This window comes from Lepisma saccharinum, chromosome 5, assembly GCF_977018435.1.
Source record: "Lepisma saccharinum chromosome 5, izLepSacc3.1, whole genome shotgun sequence".
Lineage (NCBI taxonomy): Eukaryota > Metazoa > Arthropoda > Insecta > Zygentoma > Lepismatidae > Lepisma > Lepisma saccharinum.
Genome location: NC_139233.1, coordinates 76,316,363 through 76,341,077, shown reverse-complemented (window position 1 = coordinate 76,341,077; position 24,715 = coordinate 76,316,363).

Genomic DNA, 24,715 nt, shown 5'->3' with positions numbered 1-24,715 from the left:
AAGTATTGAACGATCACTTTTGTGATCTTCCGATCGTCGATGATAATGTGAAACACGAAACGATTCGTAACATTGAAACATGCTCCACAACTGCTCCAAAATTTTGTTTTTCTTATTTTTCGCCAGAACAAGTCAGAAAATCGTTACAGAAGATAAAGTCGTAGATGAAATTTCTATCCTCATGATTAAAAAAATTCTCTAGCACGTACTTGCTCCTATCACTCATATTTTTAATTTTTCTTTAATTACCGGCGCATTTCCCTCGTCTTGGAAACTCGCCCTGGTACGCCCTATACCTAAAACAAACAACGTAATAAACGTCAACGATTACCGACTAATGAGCATCCTCCCAGCCTTGTCTAAAGCCCTAGAGCATCTCGTTAGCGATCAAACCCGGGACTTTCTAACGCAAAATAATTTAATAGATCCTCTTCAGTCTGGCTTTCGAAGTAACCACAGCACTTGCACGGCTCTTGTCAATGTAACCGATGACATGAGGCTAGCCATGGACTTCTTGACTTTACAAAAGCTTTTCAGACAATTGATCATGAAATTCTACTCCGCAAATTATCATCGTTATTCAATTTTTCCGACTCCGCGGTTAATTGGTTCTGCTCCTATCTACAAGAACGTCAACAATGTGTCGTTGACCTATATGGAAAATCGTCGTGGAAAAACATTCCATGTGGTTTCCCTCAAGGCACTGTACTCGGACCCCTCTTATTTGCTCTGTATATAAACGACCTCCCGACGGTGCTTAACTGCTGTAAATACCATATCTATGCCGACGATTTTCAGTTATATTTCTCTTTCCCCCCCTCAAGAAATACTGCATGCAGTAGAAATTGTGAACAATGACCTTAAACAAATAAGTACTTGGTCTGCACACCATGGCTTACATCTAAACCCGACTAAAACCCAGTGTATTCTTGTAGGTTCTCCTAGAATTTTGAGCAAGATAGATAAATCTAGCCTCCCTAGACTCAACGTAAATGATACGCATCTGCCCTTCTCTACTACTGTTAAGAATCTCAACCACCATCTCACCTGGGCAGAGCAAGTTAACTCTGTATCTAGAAGAGCTTTCGGAGCATTGCATTAACTCTATAGGCTCAAAAACTTACTTTCTGAACGCATAAAAATTAAACTGGTCCAGTCTCTTGTATTTCCCATTGTTGACTATTGCGACATTGCTTTCTTGGATGTCAATTACGAGCAAGCTAAACGACTGCAGCGAATTCAAAATGCCTCCATTCGTTTCGTTTTCGATCTAAAATATTCAGAGCATTTGACATCGTACTTTGCGAATGTCGAGTGGCTTAAATTAAGCGATAAACGTAATTTTCATAAGTTAATTTTACTGTACAAAATCCTCCAAATAAAAGACCCGCAATATCTCTATAACCGATTTCAACATCTTTCCGACTTTCACAGCCGCAACACCAGATCGCGCGAAAGGTCTCTGCTCTTCATTCCACTCCACAAATCCAACTTTTATGCAAATTATTTTACTGTTACCTCAGCAGGCCTTTGGAACAAGTTGCCACCTGAAATTCATGTCTCTTTCTCAATTGTGACGTTTAAAAAATTGTTAAAGTTACACATATTATATAATGAAAATTAAATGTTTGATTTCCCTAATTATATGGCGGGTGCAGAGAATGATAGAAGGACGTAAGGCACTAAAATGAATTAGAGTAATAGTTAAGATGAATTATCGTCAAAGTATCTCGTTTTGGACTGTGTTTTAAGTATGTGTAATATTGGACTGTGCTTAAGTGTAGTGTAGTGTTATGTATTTGTTTGTACGTGTGTAAGGGCAAAAATATGTATGTGTGTGTGTGAGTGTGAGTGCCCGTATCTATAGGTTAGATTACCATTCTTATATGTATTTTTTCTTTGTATTTTTTATTTCTCTATAATTTTTATATATTTTTTCTTTCTTTTTTTCAATATTTTAATTATTTCACATTCAATTTTTTTTGTAAACATGGTCAAGTGGAAGAAAAGGATCCACAGCCTTAACTTCACCATGTAAAAGAAGACGAAATAAATAAATAAATAAATCTCAATTCTGCAACACTGATCACGTGAACTTCAAAACGCAATTTTTGTCATTTTAAGATAGCGCCTCTTCCACACACTTGCGCTAGTGAAGAGCGGTGGTTTTTTCTTACCCTCTGGAAACCTAAGACTCATCGAAATTCTCCCGTAAATGAAAATTCATTATTTCTATTCATGCTTACTCAACCAGCAAGTTCACAAACGAAGGAGAAAGTTCGACAAGGTCCTCAATTCGCAGGCAGATGAGTGGAAACTCCTTACAGTGGCTCAAAAATGACTACACGTACATCTCAAAGATGATTGTTCTTGAAGGATAAAGGCACTAACTCAAACTTCAAATTATATGTAGATCAGCAGTGTGTCTATACTAAAATGCAGCAAGCTTGTGCACGAAGAAATCTACTAGATTAAAAACAAAGACAAATTCAGGTTTTGATTTGACTCTCGCTCGTATTTCAAGACCAGATACGAGACCGATACAAGAACGAGGCAGATATGTAAGTAAGTAAGTATTTATTGCTCGTCTCATGTGCGAGCCATCGGCTGTGCGCGCTACGCTTTCCTTACTGACTACACTTTCCATTACATTCCGTATAGGTGTTAAATAGCAGTTCTGGTCGTTTTAACTGTTCTCACTTAAACTAATACTTATTCCTCTTCCTTATCCCGTCTCTGTGCAACACTTCTTTTCCCCTAACTGTTTGTAAATATACCCCCACTTTTTCCAATAGTTCAACGTTCCTTTGCACTACAATTGATTCGAACACACTTTCCAAGCTTATGTTGCGTAACTTCTCCTCCTGCAGAACGCGCGTGTCCTGACATAAGAATAAATGTTCTGGCCCATTATCACCATTGCATAATACGCACTTATATTTCCGTTCCTCATTTTTTACTGTATTGTGTCTCCATCTCCCCAACCTCATCCATGCCAACCCCTTTCTTGCCACCATGCTCACCTTCTTGATGTACGCTACTTGTCCCCATTCCCGCGGTCCCCTTCTTTGCAGTTCGAGCGATCTCTTAGTTTAACATTCCACTATTATTTCCTGCCTATCTATATCCTCTAATCTTTGTTTCACTAATTGCAATGTCCCCTGGTCGACGTGTTCCCCCTCCCAGATCCATCCCAGTCCAATTTCGTATAGTTTACCTCTGATCTCTTTCGCCCATGTTCCCATTTCCTCCCCTTGCATCTGTTGCATCAGCGCTTGCCCTTTTACCGAGTTCTCCCTTTTTGATATTAATGTCGCCCAGTATTTAACCCTTCTCAACTTGCCCCACGTATGCTCCCTTACCAGTCGAAGTTCCCATAGTACGCCGCAGTTTGCAGTGCCCATGCTGATATGCAAAGCCCTCTTGTAAAATGTGCATTGGATTCTGTTTAGTGCATCGCCCCCCTTTGCTCCCCATATCTCCCTCCCGTACCCTATTGACCCTATTAATAGTGTACGATATAGATTTTCCACAAAATGTATATCGTATTTCTCCAAGACCGACACACTTCAAAATCTCGTCTCGTTTCGACACCATTCCCCAGTCCTAACAACAGCCCTGGCAATGTTCTCGCCATTGGTAGTAGGCCGCACCCATACGATTTTGAACTAAGAATAGGATTCGCTTTGGTATTCACCATTGTAGTACCCGAAGATTCCAACGGAAGCTACGAAACGCTGAAAGCAAAACCCGCCAAAGCTGAAAAGAATCTTGAACTGAGACCAGTGTTTCTACGTGCCGGCACAATAGCCACACAATACGAGAACACTGTCTCCGCTTTTGAATAGAGGAAGTCCCTTATCCTATACATCAGGAGGCTAAAAGCGATTAGCCTTATTCTTTTGAAATTCCTCTAGACAGCCTGGTACCAAGCAGGTCCTCGCCTCCCCTCCAGGAAAAGTCCAAAGATCTCCCCATTCTTTCATTTTTCCAGAAAACCTGTTTTGTGTTTCTGGCAAATACCTGAATGGACGAGCAGATCCCCAGCCTGTTTTTCTTCCCACAGTCCTCAGCTACCTCCCCCCGTGGCGGATGTTTCCTAAAACTGCAGGGAATCTTGATCTATGAGAGCTGAGGTGTGAACTACCATGTTCGAACTTGCGGCGGGCTCCTTTGTCCTTCTTTTGTGAGGGTTCCTCCCGTGTCCCCACAGTCAGAGGTAATACACTCGCACACACACACCTGAGAATGTCTCCTCGTTCAAATCACCGGCGTATTGTCCTCTTCTTTTCTTCTGGTACCAACTGGACTCAGCGGGCACAACGGTGGAGGTTGTTGGGGAGGGGGATGACATTGCAGGTGGGACCAGTTTCAAGGGTTGCCAACGATTTCCTTTCTGGACAGGGGATGAAGAGGGATGATTGTAAGAAAGAAAGACTTTGGCGCCAAGCTGTCTCTCAAGTCAAGGATGTCCTGCCTTGAATTTCAACCTTCGGAAAGCCTTCCAAGAAATACAGTGTGTTTAAAAAGTATACGGCATGATTCGTTGCTCGACTGCTAGTTGTCACAGCACAAACTAAATAACATCATACCAACTGCAATGCATAGAGTCTGGCTCCGTTACTTTGTAACCCCATATTTTTGTACCATCAAAACCTCATTTGCCAAATTTTGTACTATTTTTGTACTACTCAAAAATGCTAAAAATAATTTTTGTACCACTCAATTTACCGTCGAAAAAAAATAATCAAATTTGGGGTTACAGAGTAACGTCTCAACCTCATCATCGGTTTCGGCAATGTTTTCCACATCAAAATATTGTACTATTTATGTACCATTTTGTACCACTATTTAAAAATTTTGTACCCATCAGAAACAGCCAGAAAAAAGGCGGGAAAACTTTTACATTGCAACCATATATTTTTGTATCGTCTCGAGTTGCTTCGAAGAATATTATGCTATTTTTGTACTAATTTCTTTTAAATTAAACTTTATTAACACTACTTTGCAATAAGTGGATATCCGATTTTTATACCGTTCTTAGAAAACCCTCAAAATTTTGAAATTTGTATTTATTTCTTAGAGGCAGCAATTCACGGAAAAATATTGGACAAAATTTTATTGAATACGTGAGGTTTTTGTCTGCGTAATGTTTGAATAAAATGTCTAGAATGACTACTTTCCAATAAGCACCTCCATTATTTTTGTACCGTTACGGAAAACCCGAAAATAATTTTCAATTTTTGGATTTTTCATATCAATGTACTAATTCATATGAATAAATGGACAAAATATTATCACAATGGTGAGTTTAGAGCTCCCCAATTCATCAATACAATTTTATAGACATGTACTTTATATCAAGTCCCTTTTCAAGTCTTCGCAAAGTCAGGAAAAACCCGGGAAACATTTTATAAATTTCACAATCCTCTCAAAGACACGCAATTTACAAAAAAATATGGACCAAATATTAACGAATATCAGATGTTTATATCTGTTTAACGTTTTAAAAAATGCCCTAATTTCTATTAGGCAGCTTTTTGATTTTTGTACCGTCACTGAAAATCCGGGAAATATTTTTGAATTCTTACTTCTACGCTGAGACACGAAGTTTACAAGAAACTATAGACCAAGTAATTTCAAGTGTGTGAGGTATGTATATAAGTAATGCTTAAATTATATCTCGTATTTTTGTTACTTTCTATTAAGCCCGTTATCGATTTTTGTACCGTCACGGAAAACCCGGGAAATATTTTTGGATTCTTATTCTTCGCTGAGACACGAAGTTTACATGAAACTATAGACCAAGTAATATCAAGTGTGTGAGGTTTGTATATAAGTAATGTTTAAATTATATCTCCTATATTGTTACTTTCCATTAAGCCCGTTATCGATTTTTGTACCGTCACGGAAAACCCGGGAAATATTTTTGGATTCTTATTCTTCGCTGAGACACGAAGCTTACATGAAACTATAGACCAAGTAATATCAAGTGTGTGAGGTTTGTATATAAGTAATGTTTAAATTATATCTCCTATATTGTTACTTTCTATTAAGCCCGTTATCGATTTTTGTACCGTCACGGAAAACCCGGGAAATATTTTTGAATTCTTACTTCTTCGCTGAGACACGAAGTTTACAAGAAACTATAGACCAAGTAACATTAAGTGTGTGAGGTTTGTATATAAGTAATGTTTAAATTATATCTCCTATATTGTTACTTTCTATTAAGCCCGTTATCGATTTTTGTACCGTCACGGAAAACCCGGGAAACATTTTGGATTCTTATTCTTCGCTGAGACACGAAGTTTACATGAAACTATAGACCAAGTAATATCAAGTGTGTAAGGTTTGTATACAAGTAATGTTTAAATTATATCTCCTATATTGTTACTTTCTATTAAGCCTGTTATCGATTTTTGTACCGTCACGGAAAACCCGGGAAATATTTCTGAATTCTTACTTCTATGCTGAGACAGGAAGTATAAAAGAAACTATAGACCTAGTAATTTCAAGTGTGTGAGATTTGTATATAAGTAATGTTTAAATTATATCTCCTATATTGTTACTTTCTATTAAGCTCGTTATCGATTTTTGTACCGTCACGGAAAACCCGGGAAATATTTTTGAATTCTTACTTCTTCGCTGAGACACGAAGTTTACAAGAAACTATAGACCAAGTAATTTCAAGTGTGTGAGGTATGTATATAAGTAATGCTTAAATTATATCTCCCATATTGTTACTTTCTATTAAGCCCGTTATCGATTTTTGTACAGTCACGGAAAACCCGGGAAATATTTTTCGATTCTTATTCTTCGCTGACACACGAAGTTTATATGAAACTATAGACCAAGTAATATCAAGTGTGTGAGGTTTGTATATAAGTAATGTTTAAATTATATCTCCTATATTGTTACTTTCTATTAAGCCCGTTATCGACTTTTGTACCGTCACGGAAAACCCGGGAAATATTTTTGAATTCTTACTACTTCGCTGAGACAGGAAGTTTAAAAGAAACTATAGACCAAGTAATTTCAAGTGTGTGAGGTTTGTATATAAGTAATGTTTAAATTATATCTCCTATATAGTTACTTTCTGTTAAGCCCCTTATCGATTTTTGTACCGTCACGGAAAACCCGGGAAATATTTTTGAATTCTTACTTCTTCGCTGAGACACGAAGTTTAAAAGAAACTATAGACCTAGTAATTTCAAGTGTGTGAGGTTTGTATATAAGTAATGTTTAAATTATATCTCCTATATTGTTTCTTTCTATTAAGCCCGTTATCGATGTTTGTACCGTCACGGAAAACCCGGGAAATATTTTTGAATTATTACTTCTTCGCTCAGACAGGAAGTTTACAAGAAAGTATAGACCAAGTAATTTCAAGTGTGTGAGGTATGTATATAAGTAATGCTTAAATTATATCTCCCATATTGTTACTTTCTATTAAGCCCGTTATCGATTTTTGTACCGTAACGGAAAACCCGGGAAATATTTTTGGATTCTTATTCTTCGCTGGGACACGAAGTTTACATGAAACTATAGACCAAGTAATATCAAGTGTGTGAGGTTTGTATATAAGTAATGTTTAAATTATATCTCCTATATTGTTACTTTCTATTAATCCGGTTATCGATTATTGTACCGTCACGGAAAACCCGGGAAATATTTTTGAATTCTTACTTCTTCGCTGAGACACGAAGTTTACAAGAAACTATAGACCAAGTAATTTCAAGTGTGTGAGGTATGTATGTAAGTAATGCTTAAATTATATCTCCCATATTGTTACTTTCTATTAAGCCCGTTATCGATTTTTGTACCGTACGGAAAACCCGGGAAATATTTTTGGATTCTTATTCTTCGCTGAGACACGAAGTTTACATGAAACTATAGACCAAGTAATATCAAGTGTGTGAGGTTTGTATATAAGTAATGTTTAAATTATATCTCCTATATTGTTACTTTCTCTAAAGCCCGTTATCGATTTTTGTACCGTCACGGAAAACCCGGGAAATATTTGTGGATTCTTATTCTTCGCTGAGACACGAAGTTTACATGAAACTATAGACCAAGTAATATCAAGTGTGTGAGGTTTGTATATAAGTAATGTTTAAATTATATCTCCTATATTGTTACTTTCTGTTAAGCCCCTTATCGATTTTTGTACCGTCACGGAAAACCCGGGAAATATTTTTGAATTCTTACTTCTTCGCTGAGACACGAAGTTTACAAGAAACTATAGATAAGTAATTTCAAGTGTGTAAGGTATGTATATAAGTAATGCTTAAATTATATCTCCCATATTGTTACTTTCTATTAAGCCCGTTATCGATTTTTGTACCGTCACGGAAAACCCGGGAAATATTTTTGGATTCTTATTCTTCGCTGAGACACGAAGTTTACATGAAACTATAGACCAAGTAATATCAAGTGTGTGAGGTTTGTATATAAGTAATGTTTAAATTATATCTCCTATATCGTTACTTTCTATTAAGCTCGTTATCGATTTTTGTACCGTCACGGAAAACCCGGGAAATATTTTTGGAATCTTATTCTTCGCTGAGACACGAAGTTTACATGAAACTATAGACCAAGTAATATCAAGTGTGTGAGGTTTGTATATAAGTAATGTTTAAATTATATCTCCTATATTGTTACTTTCTATTAAGCCCGTTATCGATTTTTGTACCGTCACGGAAAGCCCGGGAAATATTTTTGAATTCTTATTCTTCGCTGAGACACGAAGTTTACATGAAACTATAGACCAAGTAATATCAAGTGTGTGAGGTTTGTATATAAGTAATGTTTAAATTATATCTCCTATATTGTTACTTTCTATTAAGCCCGTTATCGATTTTTGTACCGTCACGGAAAACCCGGGAAATATTTTTGAATTCTTACTACTTCGCTGAGACAGGAAGTTTAAAAGAAACTATAGACCAAGTAATTTCAAGTGTGTGAGGTTTGTATATAAGTAATGTTTAAATTATATCTCCTATATTGTTACTTTCTGTTAAGCCCCTTATCGATTTTTGTACCGTCACGGAAAACCCGGGAAATATTTTTGAATTCTTACTTCTTCGCTGAGACACGAAGTTTACAAGAAACTATAGACCAAGTAATTTCAAGTGTGTGAGGTATGTATATAAGTAATGCTTAAATTATATCTCCCATATTGTTACTTTCTATTAAGCCCGTTATCGATTTTTGTACCGTCACGGAAAACCCGGGAAATATTTTTGAATTCTTACTTCTTCGCTGATACACGAAGTTTACAAGAAACTATAGAGAAAGTAATATCAAGTGTGTGAGGTTTGTATATAAGTAATGTTTAAATTATATCTCCTATATTGTTACTTTCTATTAAGCCCGTTATCGATTTTTGTACCGTCACGGAAACCCGGGAAATATTTTTGAATTCTTATTCTTCGCTGAGACACGAAGTTTAAAAGAAACTATAGACCTAGTAATTTCAAGTGTGTGAGGTTTGTATATAAGTAATGTTTAAATTATATCTCCTATATTGTTACTTTCTATTAAGCCCGTTATCGATTTTTGTACCGTCACGGAAAACCCGGGAAATATTTTTGAATTATTACTTCTTCGCTCAGACAGGAAGTTTACAAGAAAGTATAGACCAAGTAATTTCAAGTGTGTGAGGTATGTATATAAGTAATGCTTAAATTATATCTCCCATATTGTTACTTTCTATTAAGCCCGTTATCGATTTTTGTACCGTAACGGAAAACCCGGGAAATATTTTTGGATTCTTATTCTTCGCTGAGACACGAAGTTTACATGAAACTATAGACCAAGTAATATCAAGTGTGTGAGGTTTGTATATAAGTAATGTTTAAATTATATCTCCTATATTGTTACTTTCTATTAATCCGGTTATCGATTATTGTACCGTCACGGAAAACCCGGGAAATATTTTTGAATTCTTACTTCTTCGCTGAGACACGAAGTTTACAAGAAACTATAGACCAAGAAATATCAAGTGTGTGAGGTAAGTATGTAAGTAATGTTTAATATATATCTCCTATATTGTTACTTTCTATTAAGCCCGTTATGGATTTTTGTACCGTCACGGAAAACCCGGGAAATATTTTTGAATTCTTACTTCTTCGCTGAGACACGAAGTTTACAAGAAACTATAGACCAAGTAATTTCAAGTGTGTAAGGTTTGTGTATAAGTAATATTCAATTTATATCTCCTATATTATTACTTTCTAATAAGCCCGTTATCGATTTTTGTACCGTCACGGAAAACCCGAAAAATATTTTTGAATTCTTACTTCTTCGCTGAGACGAAGTTTACAAGAAACTATAGACCAAGTAATTTCAAGTGTGTGAGGTTTGTGTATAAGTAATGTTTAAATTATATGTCCTATATTGTTACTTTCTAATAAGCACGTTATCGATGTTCGTACCGTCACGGAAAACCCGGGAATAATTTTTGAATTCTTACTTCTTCGCTGAGACACGAATTTCACAAAAAATTGTTGGCTAAATTTTATCGAGTGACTGAAGTTTGTATCTATCTAATATTTATATAAAATCATCTATGTAAATACTTTCTATTAAGCCCGTTTTTAATTTTTGTACCGTCACGTAAAATCAGGGAATTATTTTATTTATCTTCCTTCTTTGATGAGACACGAAGTTCACAAGAAACTATGGACCAAATATTATCTAGTGTTTGAGGTTTGTATCAAATTATTCTGTAAATAAAATAATCTATGTGATACCTTTCTATTAAGTCCGTTTTCAATTTTTGTAGCGTCGCGGAAAAACCCGAGAATAATTCTTGAATTCTTACTTCTTCGCTGAGACACGAATTTCACAAGAAATTATTGACCAAATTTTATCGAATGTGTGAGGTTTGTGTCTATTTAATATTTATATAAAGTCAACTATGTAAATACTTTCTATTGAGCCCGTTTTTGATTTTTGTACCGTCACGGAAATCCGGGAAAGATATATTAAATCTTACTTCTTCGCTGAGACACGAAATTGACAAGAAATTCATAACCAAATATTATCGAGTGTGTGAGGCTTGCACCTAAGTATTCTGTAAATAAAATATCCTATCTGATACCTTTCTATTAAGTCTGTTTTTGATTTTTGTAGCGTCGCGGAAAACCCGGGAATAATTTTTGAATTCTTTTTTCCTCGCTGAGACACGAATTTCACCAAACATTGTTTACTAAATTTCATAGAGTGAGTGAGGTTTGTATCTATCTAATATTTATATAAAATCGTCTATGTAAATACTTTCTATTAATCCCGTTTTTGATTTTTGTACATTCACGAAAAATCAGGGAAATATTTTATTAATTTTACTTCTTCGCTGAGACACGAAGTTCACAAGAAACTATGGACCAAATATTATCGTGTGTGTGAGGTTTGTATATATCTAATATTTATATAAAGTCATCTATGTAAATACTTTCTATTAAGCCCGTTTTTTATTTTTGTACCGTCACGGAAATCCGGGAAATATATTTTAAATCTTACTTCTTCGCAGAGACACGAAATTCACTAGAAATTCAAAACGAAATAATATCGGGTGTGTGAGTTTGTACCTAAGTATTCTGTAAAAAAAATATCCTATCTGATACCTTTCTATTAAGTCAGTTTTTCATTTTTGAAGCCTCGCGGAAAACCCGGGACTTAATTTTGAATTCTTACTTCTTCGCAGAGAGATGAATTTCACAAAAAATTGTTGACCAAATTTTATCGAGTGTGTGAGGTTTGTATCTATCTAATATTTATATAAGATCATCTATGTAAATACTTTCTGTTAACCCCGTTTTTGATATTTGTACCGTCACGAAAAATCAGGGAAATATTTTATTTATATTACTTCTTTGCTGCGACATGAAATACACCATAAACTTTGGACCAAATATTATCGAGTGTGTGAGGTTTGTATCAAAGTAATTTTTATACAAAATTATCTATATAATTACATTCTAATAAGCCTGTTTTTGATTTTTTTACCGTCACAAAAAATCCGGGAAAGATTTTCTAATCCTTAATTCTTTGCTGCGACATGAAATACACTAGAAACTTTGAACCAAATATTATCGAGTGTGTGAGGTTTGTGTCTAAGTAATTTTTATACAAAATCATCTATATAATTACTTTCTAATAGACCTGTTTTTGATTTTTGTACCATCACTGAAAATCCGGGAGAGTTTTTTCAATCTTACTTCTTTGCTGCGACATGAAATACACAAGAAACTGTAGACCAAATATTATCGTGTGTGTGAGGTTTGTATATATCTAATATTAATATAAAATCATCTATATAAATAATATCTATTAAGCCCATTTTTGATTTTTGTATCGTCGCGAGAATCCGGGAAAATTTTTTAAAATCTTACTTCTTCGCTGAGACACAAAATTCACGAGAAATTCTAAACCAAATATTATCGAGTGTGTGAGGTTTGTATCTAATTATTCTGGAAATAATATATTCTATGTGATTACTTTCTATGAAGTCCGATTTTAATTTTGGTAGAGTCTGCGGAAAACCCGGGAATAATTTTGGAAATCTTACTTCTTAGCTGAGACACGAATTTAAGAAATTTAATTTAATTTCAAGAAATTATAGACCAAATTTTCTCGAGTGTGTGAGGTTTGTATATATCGAATATCTATATAAAGTCATCTATGTAAATACTTTCTATTAAGTCCGTTTTTAATTTTTGTACCGTCACGGAAAATCCGGGAAATATTTTTTTAATATACCTTCTTTGATGAGACACGAAGTTCACAAGAAACTATGGACCAAATATTATCGTGTGTGTGAGGTTTGAATCAAAGTAAATTTAATTCAAAATCATCTATATAATTACTTTCGAATAAGCCTGTTTTTGATTTTTGTACCGTCACAAAAATCCGGGAAAGATTTTCTAATCCTTACTTCTTTGCTGCGACATGAAATACACCAGAAACTTTGGACCAAATATTAACGAGTGTGTGAGATTTGTGTCTATCAAATATTTATATAAATCATCTATGTAAATTCTTTCTATTAAGCCCGTTTTTTTTGTACCGTCACGGAAATCCGGGTAAGATATTTTAAATCTTACTTCTTTGCAGAGACACGAAATTCACAAGAAATTCAAAACCAAATATTATCGAGTGTGTGAGGTTTGTACCTAAGTATTCTGTAAATAAAATATCCTATCTGATTCCTTTTTATAAAGTCCGTTTTTTGTGTTTGTAGCCTCGCGGAAAACCCGAGACAAATTTTTGAATTCTTACTTCTTTGCTGAGACACGAATTTTACAAAAAATTGTTGACCAAATTTTATCGAGTGTGTGAGGTTTGTATCTATCTAATATTTATATAAGATGATCCATGTAAATACTTTCTATTAACCCCGTTTTTGATTTTTGTACCGTCACGAAAAATCAGGGAAATATTTTATTAATCTTACTTCTTCGCTGAGACACAAAGTGCACAAGAAACTATGGACCAAATATTATCGAGTGTGTGAGGTTTGTGTCTAAGTAATTTTTATACAAAGTCATCTATATAATTACTTTCTAATAGGCCTGTTTTTGATTTTTGTACCATCACTGAAAATCCGGGAGAGATTTTTTCAATCTTACTTCTTTTCTGCGACATGAAATACACAAGAAACAGTAGACCAAATATTATCGAGTGTGTGAGATTTGTGTGTATCTAATATTTATATAAAGTCATCTATGTAAATACTTTCTATTGAGCCCGTTTTTTATTTTTGTACCGTCACGGAAATCCGGGAAAGATATTTTAAATCTTACTTCTTCGCAGAGACACGAAATGCACAAGAAATTCAAAACCAAATATTATCGACTGTGTGAGGTTTGTACCTAAGTATTCTGTAAAAAAAATATCCCATCTGATACCTTTCTATTAATTCCGTTTTTTATTTTTGTATCCTCGCGGAAAACTCGGGACTATTTTTGAATTCTTACTTTTTCGCAGAGACACGAATTTCACAAAAAATTGTTGACCAAATTTTATCGAGTGTGTGAGGTTTGTATCTATCCAATATTTATATAAGATCATCTATGTAAATACTTTCTATTAAGCCCGTTTTTTATTTTTGTACCGTCACAAAAAATCCGGGAAAGATTTTCTAATCCTTAATTCTTTGCTGCGACATGAAATACACCAGAAACTTTGGACCAAATATTATCGAGTGTGTGAGGTTTGTGTCTAAGTAATTTTTATACATAATCATCTATATAATTACTTTCTAATAGGCCTCTTTTTTATTTTTGTACCATCACGGAAAATCCGGGAGAGATTTTTTCAATCTTACTTCTTTGCTGCGACATGAAATACACAAGACACTGTAGACCAAATATTATCGTGTGTGTGAGGTTTGTATATATCTAATAATAATATAAAGTCAACTATTTAAATACTATCTATTAAGCCCATTTTTTATTTTTGTATCGTCGCGAGAATCCTGGAAAGTTTTTTAAGATCTTACTTCTTCGCTCAGACACAAAATTCACAAGAAATTCTAAACCAAATATTATCGATAACGTGCATATTAGAAAGTAACAATATAGGAGATATAATTTAAACATTACTTATACACAAACCTCACACACTTGAAATTTCTTGGTCTATAGTTTCTTTTAAACTTCGTGTCTCAGCGAAGAATAAGAATTCAAAAATATTTCCCGGGTTTCCGTTACGGTACAAAAATCGATAACGGGCTTAATAGAAAGTAACAATATAGGAGATATAATTTAAACATTACTTATATACAAACCTCACACACTTGATATTACTTTCTCTATAGTTTCTTGTAAACTTCGTGTATCAGCGAAGAAGTAAGAATTCAAAAATATTTCCCGGGTTTTCCGTGACGGTACAAAAACCGATAAGGGGCTTAACAGAAAGTAACAATATAGGAGATATAATTTAAACATTACTTATATACAAACCTCACACACTTGAAATTACTTGGTCTATAGTTTCTTTTAAACTTCCTGTCTCAGCGAAGAAGTAAGAATTCAAAAATATTTCCCGGGTTATCCGTGACGGTACAAAAATCGATAACGGGCTTAATAGAAAGTAACAATATAGGAGATTATAGGAGATATAATTTAAACATTACTTACATACAAACCTCACTCACTTGATATTACTTGTTCTATAATTTCTTGTAAACTTCCTGTCTCAGCGAAGAAGTATGAATTCAAAAATATTTCCCTTGTTTTCCGTGACGGTACAAAAATCGATAACGGGCTTAATAGAAAGTAACGATATAGGAGATATAATTTAAACATTACTTACATACAAACCTCACTCACTTGATATTACTTGGTCTATAGTTTCTTGTAAACTTCGTGTCTCAGCGAAGAAGTATGAATTCAAAAATATTTCCCGGGTTTTCCGTGACGGTACAAAAATCGATAACGGGCTTAAGAGAAAGTAACGATATAGGAGATATAATTTAAACATTACTTATATACAAACCTCACACACTTGAAATTACTTGGTCTATAGTTTCTTTTAAACTTCCTGTCTCAGCGAAGAAGTAAGAATTCAAAAATATTTCCCGGGTTTTCCGTGACGGTACAAAAATCGATAACGGGCTTAAGAGAAAGTAACGATATAGGAGATATAATTTAAACATTACTTATATACAAACCTCACACACTTGAAATTACTTGGTCTATAGTTTCTTTTAAACTTCCTGTCTCAGCGAAGAAGTAAGAATTCAAAAATATTTCCCGGGTTTTTCGTGACGGTACAAAAATCGATAACGGGCTTAATAGAAAGTAACAATATAGGAGATATAATTTAAACATTACTTATATACAAACCTTACACACTTGAAATTACTTGGTCTATAGTTTCTAATAAACTTCGTGTCTCAGCGAAGAAGTAAGAATTCAAAAATATTTCCCGGGTTTTCCGTGACGGTACAAAAATCGATAACGGGCATAATAGAAAGTAACAATATAGGAGATATAATTTAAAGATTACTTATATACAAACCTCACACACTTGATATTACTTGGTCTATAGTTTCATGTAAACTTCGTGTCTCAGCGAAGAACAATAGTCCAAAAATATTTTCCGGGTTTTCCGTGACGGTACAAAAATCGGTAACGGGCTTAATAGAAAGTAACAATATAGGAGATATAATTTAAACATTACTTATATACAAACCTCACACACTTGATATTTCTTGGTCTATAGTTTCATGTAAACTTCGTGTCTCAGCGAAGAATAAGAATTCAAAAATAGTTCCCGGGTTTTCCGTGACGGTACAAAAATCGATAACGGGCTTAATAGAAAGTAACAATATAGGAGATATAATTTAAACATTACTTATATACAAACCTCACACACTTGATATTACTTGGTCTATAGTTTCATGTAAACTTCGTGTCTCAGCGAAGAATAAGAATCCAAAAATATTTCCCGGGTTTTCCGTGACGGTACAAAAATTGATAACGGGCTTAATAGAAAGTAACAATATGGGAGATATAATTTAAACATTACTTATATACATACCTCACACACTTGAAATTACTTGGTCTATAGTTTCTTGTAAACTTCGTGTCTCAGCGAAGAAGTAAGAATTCAAAAATATTTCCCGGGTTTTCCGTGACGGTACAAAAATCGATAACGAGCTTAATAGAAAGTAACAATATAGGAGATATAATTTAAACATTATTTATATACAAACCTCACACACTTGATATTACTTGGTCTATAGTTTCATGTAAACTTCGTGTCTCAGCGAAGAATAAGAATCCAAAAATATTTCCCGGGTTTTCCGTGACGGTACAAAAATCGATAACGGGCTTAATAGAAAGTAACAATATGGGAGATATAATTTATACATTACTTATATACATACCTCACACACTTGAAATTACTTGGTCTATAGTTTCTTGTAAATTTCGTGTCTCATCGAAGAAGTAAGAATTCAAAAATATTTCCCGGGTTTTCCGTGACGGTACAAAAATCGATAACGGGCTTAATAACAAGTAACAATATAGGAGATATAATTTAAACATTACTTATACACAAACCTCACACACTTGAAATTACTTGGTGTATAGTTTCTTGTAAACTTCGTGTCTCAGCGAAGAAGTAAGAATTCAAAAATATTTTTTTGGTTTTCCGTGACGGTACAAAAATCGATAACGGGGTTATTAGAAAGTAACAATATAGGAGATATAATTTAAACATTACTTATACACAAACCTAACACACTTGAAATTACTTGGTGTATAGTTTCTTGTAAACTTCGTGTCTCAGCGAAGAAGTAAGAATTCAAAAATATTTCCCGGGTTTTCGGTGACGGTACGAAAATCGATAACGAGCTTAAAAGAAAGTAACAATATAGGAGATATAATTTAAACATTACTTATATACAAACCTCACACACTTGATATTACTTGGTCTATAGTTTCATGTAAACTTCGTGTCTCAGCGAAGAATAAGAATCCAAAAATATTTCCCGGGTTTTCCGTGACGGTACAAAAATCGATAACGGGCTTAATAGAAAGTAACAAAAATACGAGATATAATTTAAGCATTACTTATATACATACCTCACACACTTGAAATTACTTGGTCTATAGTTTCTTGTAAACTTCGTGTCTCAGCGTAGAAGTAAGAATTCAAAAATATTTCCCGGATTTTCAGTGACGGTACAAAAATCAAAAAGCTGCCTAATAGAAATTAGGGCATTTTTTAAAACGTTAAACAGATATAAACATCTGATATTCGTTAATATTTGGTCCATATTTTTTTGTAAATTGCGTGTCTTTGAGAGGATTGTGAAATTTATAAAATGTTTCCCGGGTTTTTCCTGACTTTGCGAAGACTTGAAAAGGGACTTGATATAAAGTACATGTCTATAAAATTGTATTGATGTATTGGGGAGCTCTAAACTCACCATTGTGATAATATTTTGTCCATTTATTCATATGAATTAGTACATTGATATGAAAAATCCAAAAATTGAAAATTATTTTCGGGTTTTCCGTAACGATACAAAAATAATGGAGGTGCTTATTGGAAAGTAGTCATTCTAGACATTTTATTCAAACATTACGCAGACAAAAACCTCACGTATTCAATAAAATTTTGTCCAATATTTTTCCGTGAATTGCTGCCTCTAAGAAATAAATACAAATTTCAAAATTTTGAGGGTTTTCTAAGAACGGTATAAAAATCGGATATCCACTTATTGCAAAGTAGTGTTAATAAAGTTTAATTTAAAAGAAATTAGTACAAAAATAGCATAATATTCTTCGAAGCAACTCGAGACGATACAAAAATATATGGTTGCAATGTAAAAGTTTTCCCGCCTTTTTTCTGGCTGTTTCTGATGGGTACAAAATTTTTAAATAGTGGTACAAAATGGTACATAAATAGTACAATATTTTGATGTGGAAAACATTGCCGAAACCGATGATGAGGTTGAGACGTTACTCTGTAACCCCAAATTTGATTATTTTTTTTCGACGGTAAATTGAGTGGTACAAAAATTATTTTTAGCATTTTTGAGTAGTACAAAAATAGTACAAAATTTGGCAAATGAGGTTTTGATGGTACAAAAATATGGGGTTACAAAGTAACGGAGCCATAGAGTCTTACTAGTGAAACCTCAGTCATGCTTATCACATGGTGTGGAATATTTTGATTTGTCATTCCTATCTTCCAGTAAGAAAGCCAACGTGTCTGGTTACCAAATTCACCTGAATTGACTGATTGAATTTGAAATTTTGGGTGCGTCAGCACTTAGGCTATTATCTATTTTGCACCCGTCACATGATATGGAGTCCAGCCCCTTACCATAAGGGCACTCATAAGTACAGAACACAGAACAACACACACACAGCCCTACGAGGATTCTATCTGTGATTCTACTGACCGTAGGTCTAGACGCCAAAGCCTCGTTAGTATGGAAAATGCAGTCCAGGGTGTACTACGTGGAAGTGAGGTTGACAATGGACCTGGTCAAAGCAAAGTATTTTAGGTGGCAGGACCCCTGTTGTGTCCCCACGCTTTGATGGGCAATTGTTCTCCCATATAAATACATGGGGAATTTGAAGCTGAACGTGCTGCTATTACATTAAATTAAATTGCAATTTAATTTCATCTTAACCCAAGAAATTATGTCTGAACATGATAGATGAATAATCAGTGCTGTAAAACTAAGATTTTTAAAAAGGCGATCGTTAACAACAGAAAAGATATCGGAACAGCACTTGTTTACGTCAGTTGCAATTTTCAAAATTGAAGTGTTTTATTGTTGTGAATCCGGTAAAGAATAATACATAATAATTCCGCGTGACTGTACTTTTATTTTTATAGATGTTATTAATAACTGATTCTTTTTATAAGTTATATGGTCCTCCTCTGTTTTATATATAAACATTTATCAAAAAGAATAGTTATTGCAAAAAATATTTTATCTTCTGTTTCATGTCTCGCAACCTCTAGGGCTTTCTTATTTACAGGAATTATAATTTTTAAATGGTTGTAACAATACACACACACAAAAAGGATGAAAATACGAGGGGAAAATGCCTGCTTAAATACAAAGAAAACATACATTAATATTAAGTTTTCGGATAGGGCACATTGTCATAGTGTATAATAATAAATATCAAGCGCTTACGCACTTAATACATTTTTCTTTATAATTTTGAGAGTTTCTCCGATTCCTACTTATGCCGTTGAATTGCACATACTCGCAACCAGAAAATACATAAAGCGTAGTGTCAAAATCTAAATTTTTGTACTATCGACCCATGGCACCTAGGGACGACCCAAATGACGTCAAGTTTAGTGCCCCATTGGGTGTACTACGTGCAAGGGTCACACCTTACACCCCTGAATATTCAATTGGAGTTCTCTACAATAACTGTGTGTATTTTTTAAAAATAAAAAGCTGTTTCTTTAGGGTGTTTTTAATAACATTTTTCTTGTCGGATACTACTGGTACGAAATTTTGAGATTTTCACAAAAAATGCACAAAGTCTCACTTCTGGCGTGCTTTGTTTGTAATGATAACTTTTCAGCATGAGGTAACACATATGTTGAAATTTAATTCCATGAATTTTTCAGAGAAGCAAGTATCTGTATATGACATCCCACTGTCTTTGTTGATTATTCTGGACGGACGCATTTGTATGAATGCTACCTAGTATGTGCTCAACTGCTTTAAATTAAAACCAATGTACAAGATAAAAATGATTTGGAAGATCTGAAACACTACCTTAAATTATAAGTTTTTAAGTATGTATAGTGCGATTGATAAGTACACAACAGAGAAGCTAATGAATGACCTAATTTCCACTAACAGAAACAGCGAACTAAAGAAACAAAATATTCATTTTACAAAAGACACTGTGTACTTGACTTTCATTCAATCGTTATGAATACATGCAATAATTACATATTGTAGAAAATATTTAATTTGACTGACAGAATATAAAGCAAAGTTTACCATTCCAGAGCCATTTATGATCTTGATCTGAAGTTTATCCAACTAGTGTTTGATAATACTACTAATGGTTATTTTTGTGCTTGTAGTAAGTGAGGAATGCTTTTCCAAATAGAATAATTTAAGATAATAGAAGACAATTGGAGCTAACTTAAGATTCAACACCAGGGGTCCCGGGTTCGAATCACGGGTTGGGCATGGATGTTTGTGAGTGTCTATTCATCATTTTCATCATATTATCACTCATCACCATCTTCTCAAATTAGCCAAAAGTGGTACAAAAAGCGAAGTAAAATAAAGAAAAACAATCAATCAAGATTCAACAGTTTTGTGTATGGAAAACAATTCGCATGGCAATGTACGATAGAGCCGTGTGTATTAAGTTCCATACACACGCATTAAGACATTTTCTTTGTGAATGAATAACTACACATTGAAGCAAATTGTAAAGAAAATAGTGTTGTGTTTACAACATAAGCAAAGGGTGAATTCTGACAAATGACCACGATAATTTTATGTATTTTGTTATTTGTTTCTATATCTTCATACTATAAAAAAGTAACAAATAGCTTTGCGTAATCGATAACAAGAATCGCATTTTGAAAACTGAGCTTTCGCATTGGAATATTAGCTATATAAAATTTAAAGGCATATGGAAGTGTTGTCAGTTGACCACTTTCAATCAAGAAAACTTTATGAATAGATAAAGTTAAACTGACGAGACGCACAGTTTAATATGGAATCCAAACCACCTGCAAGTGCTATCACAAGGAATCGAACCTTCATCTAAAGGCAAAATGAATTGTTGCTCTAAAAACTAAATTCTTAATCATATGTCATCTATAGGGTTGGTACCACAGATAAGGGTATACCCTTGTCTGTGGTTGGTACAGAGACAGGACAAATTTCGATCTGGCCTGGAAATTTAAGACAATACCGAGACCGAGACGGGCTTGTTAAAATCGAGGCGAGAACGAGGCCAGATCTTAGAGACTTCTTGACACAACATCGACAAGGAGACCGATCTCTGCAAACTCGAGACGAGACCGACACGTATTAGTGTCAGAGATTTTAGGTAGGATATTGAAAAAATTACATAAACTAAATCTACGTTACTTTATGACATCTTGAGACATAAGTCACATTCTATTTGAAGTAATTGTAAAGTCAATCAATTTAGTGACAATTGCGAACCTCGTGTTGCGTATTTTAGTATTAAGGACGTATTTAGGGGGAGAGTCCAGATGGTTCAAACCCTTAAACCCCCTTACAATGACTTATCAAGTCCTAAATTAAATAAGAAAAATACATGTTTCATGGTGCGTGCTTTAAAGTTGATTCACTTCCGCAGAACTTGCTTGAAAGTAAGGATTATATTTGTATTGCACAGTTTTGCGTTGACGGTACCTGTGAAAATTTATGCATACCTACCACCACTACTAATAATATGCATAAAAACAATGATCAGGGACTTTACTTTTCAGCTGGCCTTGACACCTTCTTTTGGTATTCAATTAATGATCAATTTTTTAAAAAAGAAATTACCTTTAATTCTTTAGAAGGACAGCTGTTTCTAAATAAATTTCAATGATCATGATAAGAAATAAAGAGGAAATAAAAAGTAGGCATAATTCAGGAAATCCATGTTACTTTTCTCTTCATAAACTATTGTCTTCTCGTTTAATATCTAAGAAACTAAAAGTTAAAATATACAAAAATTTTGCCTGTAGTACGTATTATATGGATGCGAAACTTGGTCCCTTACATTGAAAGAGGAACATAAATTGAAAGTATTTGAAAATAAGATCCTTAGGAAATATTTGGTCCTAAAAGGGATGAGAAGACAGGTGAGTGGAGAAGGTTACATAATTTAGAACTACATAATTTGTATTAATGTCCAGATATTATTAGAATGATTAAATCAAGAAGACTTAGGTGGGCAAGCCATGTGGCACGAATGGGAGAGGAAAGAGGAGTTTACAGGATTATTGTTGGGAAACCTGATGGTAAGAGACCTGTAGGAAGGCCAAGACGAAGATGGAGGGACAACGTTGAGATGGACCTAAAGGAAATTTGTATGGATGGAAAAGTGTATATAGATCTTGCTCAGGATAGGGACAGATGGAAAGCCTGTGTTGCTGCAGCCATGAACCTTCGGGTTTAAGGGGGGTCCCGGGTTCAATTCCCTGTGGAGGCACATATTGGTTCGGATCCCACTTTAAACTGTAGGTCCAGTCCCGCTTAGCCTTACTGTGCATAAAGTGGACTTAAAACACCAAATCAATCCAAATCCTTCGGGTTTAAGAAGGCTAGAGTGTTAGTTAGTTAGTTAGATCATGATAAGACATAAGCTAGAAAATGAATACGTGATGCTTTTCCTTTATTCTAACACAATCTTTTCACCTGTTCAGGAAATAATAATAACAGGGACTGCCATATAGTAGCTTTTTCATTGGGTGATGAGTGGTCAGGCATCGAGTCCCATCGCCGCTGTTTCCTGGGTGCTTAGTCCCGACTCTCAATACGTGAGAACGGAAACGACCATTTCGTTATCACCCCAACTCGTGATTGGAGAGAAAATCGTAGTCCTGACTGGTCGGTAACGAGTGCCGACTTCGATGGCTTACGAGTTCTCGCTAACGACTGAGAATATAGTCTGTGATGCACTCAAAACAAGTTTGTCGTAGAGGCTACACCCAAAGAACCAATCAGATGGCGAGAATTGAAATCGAGAGTCGTGAAGAATCGATCGATCTTCCTAAAAATCGATTGTGGTTTGTTTACTGTCTTATGAAGTTGCCCAAATGTCGAAATTGATCTTAAATGTAAAACTGCACGGAAAAATAAATAGTGAGTTTATTCGAATAGATAATATTCATGTATGTATGTGAGTGGCACTCCATGCGGATTTTTCGGAAGAAAAAATAAAACAAATTTATGCACTTACCAAATTAGCTAATAACGTCAAGACTTAAAAAAGGAAGAAAAAAGTTGTACAATGTTATGAATGTCCAGCCCAATTTTTTTTAAAGATGTAATAGTAGTTTTCTTCACTGCATAGAAGGCAGGGAGAGGGAGGGTTGTTTCTTTCAAATTTATTATGAAAAGAGGTGTTTCAAATATGTGGTCCAAGTTCCGATCGTTTAATTCAAAATTAATGGTATTTTTTACACGGCTCGAATTTTTTATCTGTATTAACACATCGTTACCACACATTCTTTATAGTTTTAGTGATTTCTTGCTGCATCTCGTGTGAAGAACGATTTTTCCCCTCCACACATACCTACATGATTGTTTGGCAGTATATATATATTGCAACATATTGAAGGTTAGGTTTTTCTTGGTAAATAACATTTTACGAAATTTTAATGGCAAAAATACACACATATTCCTAAAATGAATGTTTTGCTTGTCTTTGATACAAATAGCTGATTGGTATCTTACGTTTTATGTTAAGCAGGTTAGATTTAAGGCTCTTAGAATTAATAAAACATTCCTAAATACTTTCGTTGTAAGGTTGGGTTAATCAGGTTTAGGGTTCTTAGCATTACAACAATATCTCTAAGTGAACAAAACATCCAGTCTCAAGCACAAAACTCCCTTCGAACCTTGATGAAAATCTGCTAAAACTCCATGTCTTACATAACCGGAAACCAAGAATGATTATTTGCTGCAAATCACAGCTACTCGTGTAAGCTCCTTTAAAAATCGAAGTATCTCGGGTAAATAATACTTTGTGTAGAATTTAACAGTGCTAATTCATTTCTCCAAGCTTCAAACTTACCTTCACATATTGTTTCCAGTATTCCAAACTACTTTCTAATACATCTATAAAATTTGCAAAAATGAAAAAGAAAGAAAAAAGAAAAGAATACCATTCAACATTCGGAACCGTTGCCAACTTCTCTATTAATGGCAGAATATTGATTTTCGGTAGGTAATTGTGGGAGTTTGTGAATGAGGGGTGATTTTCTATGAGCATTGTAGGAATATGTATGCATTTTATCCTATATTTTCCAAATTTTATTTACAAAAAAAAAATATATTGAAAAATCGAACGAAGACATCAAACATTGGGAAATACAGGAGTTATCCATTGTTGACATAACATTAAAGTGCAAAAGCAACCTTTTGATGTAATTCTTTTATGGCACATTCCTGGTAAATCCAGGTTCCTCCCCTCACTAATTCATAATTTATTGAATGGAGATG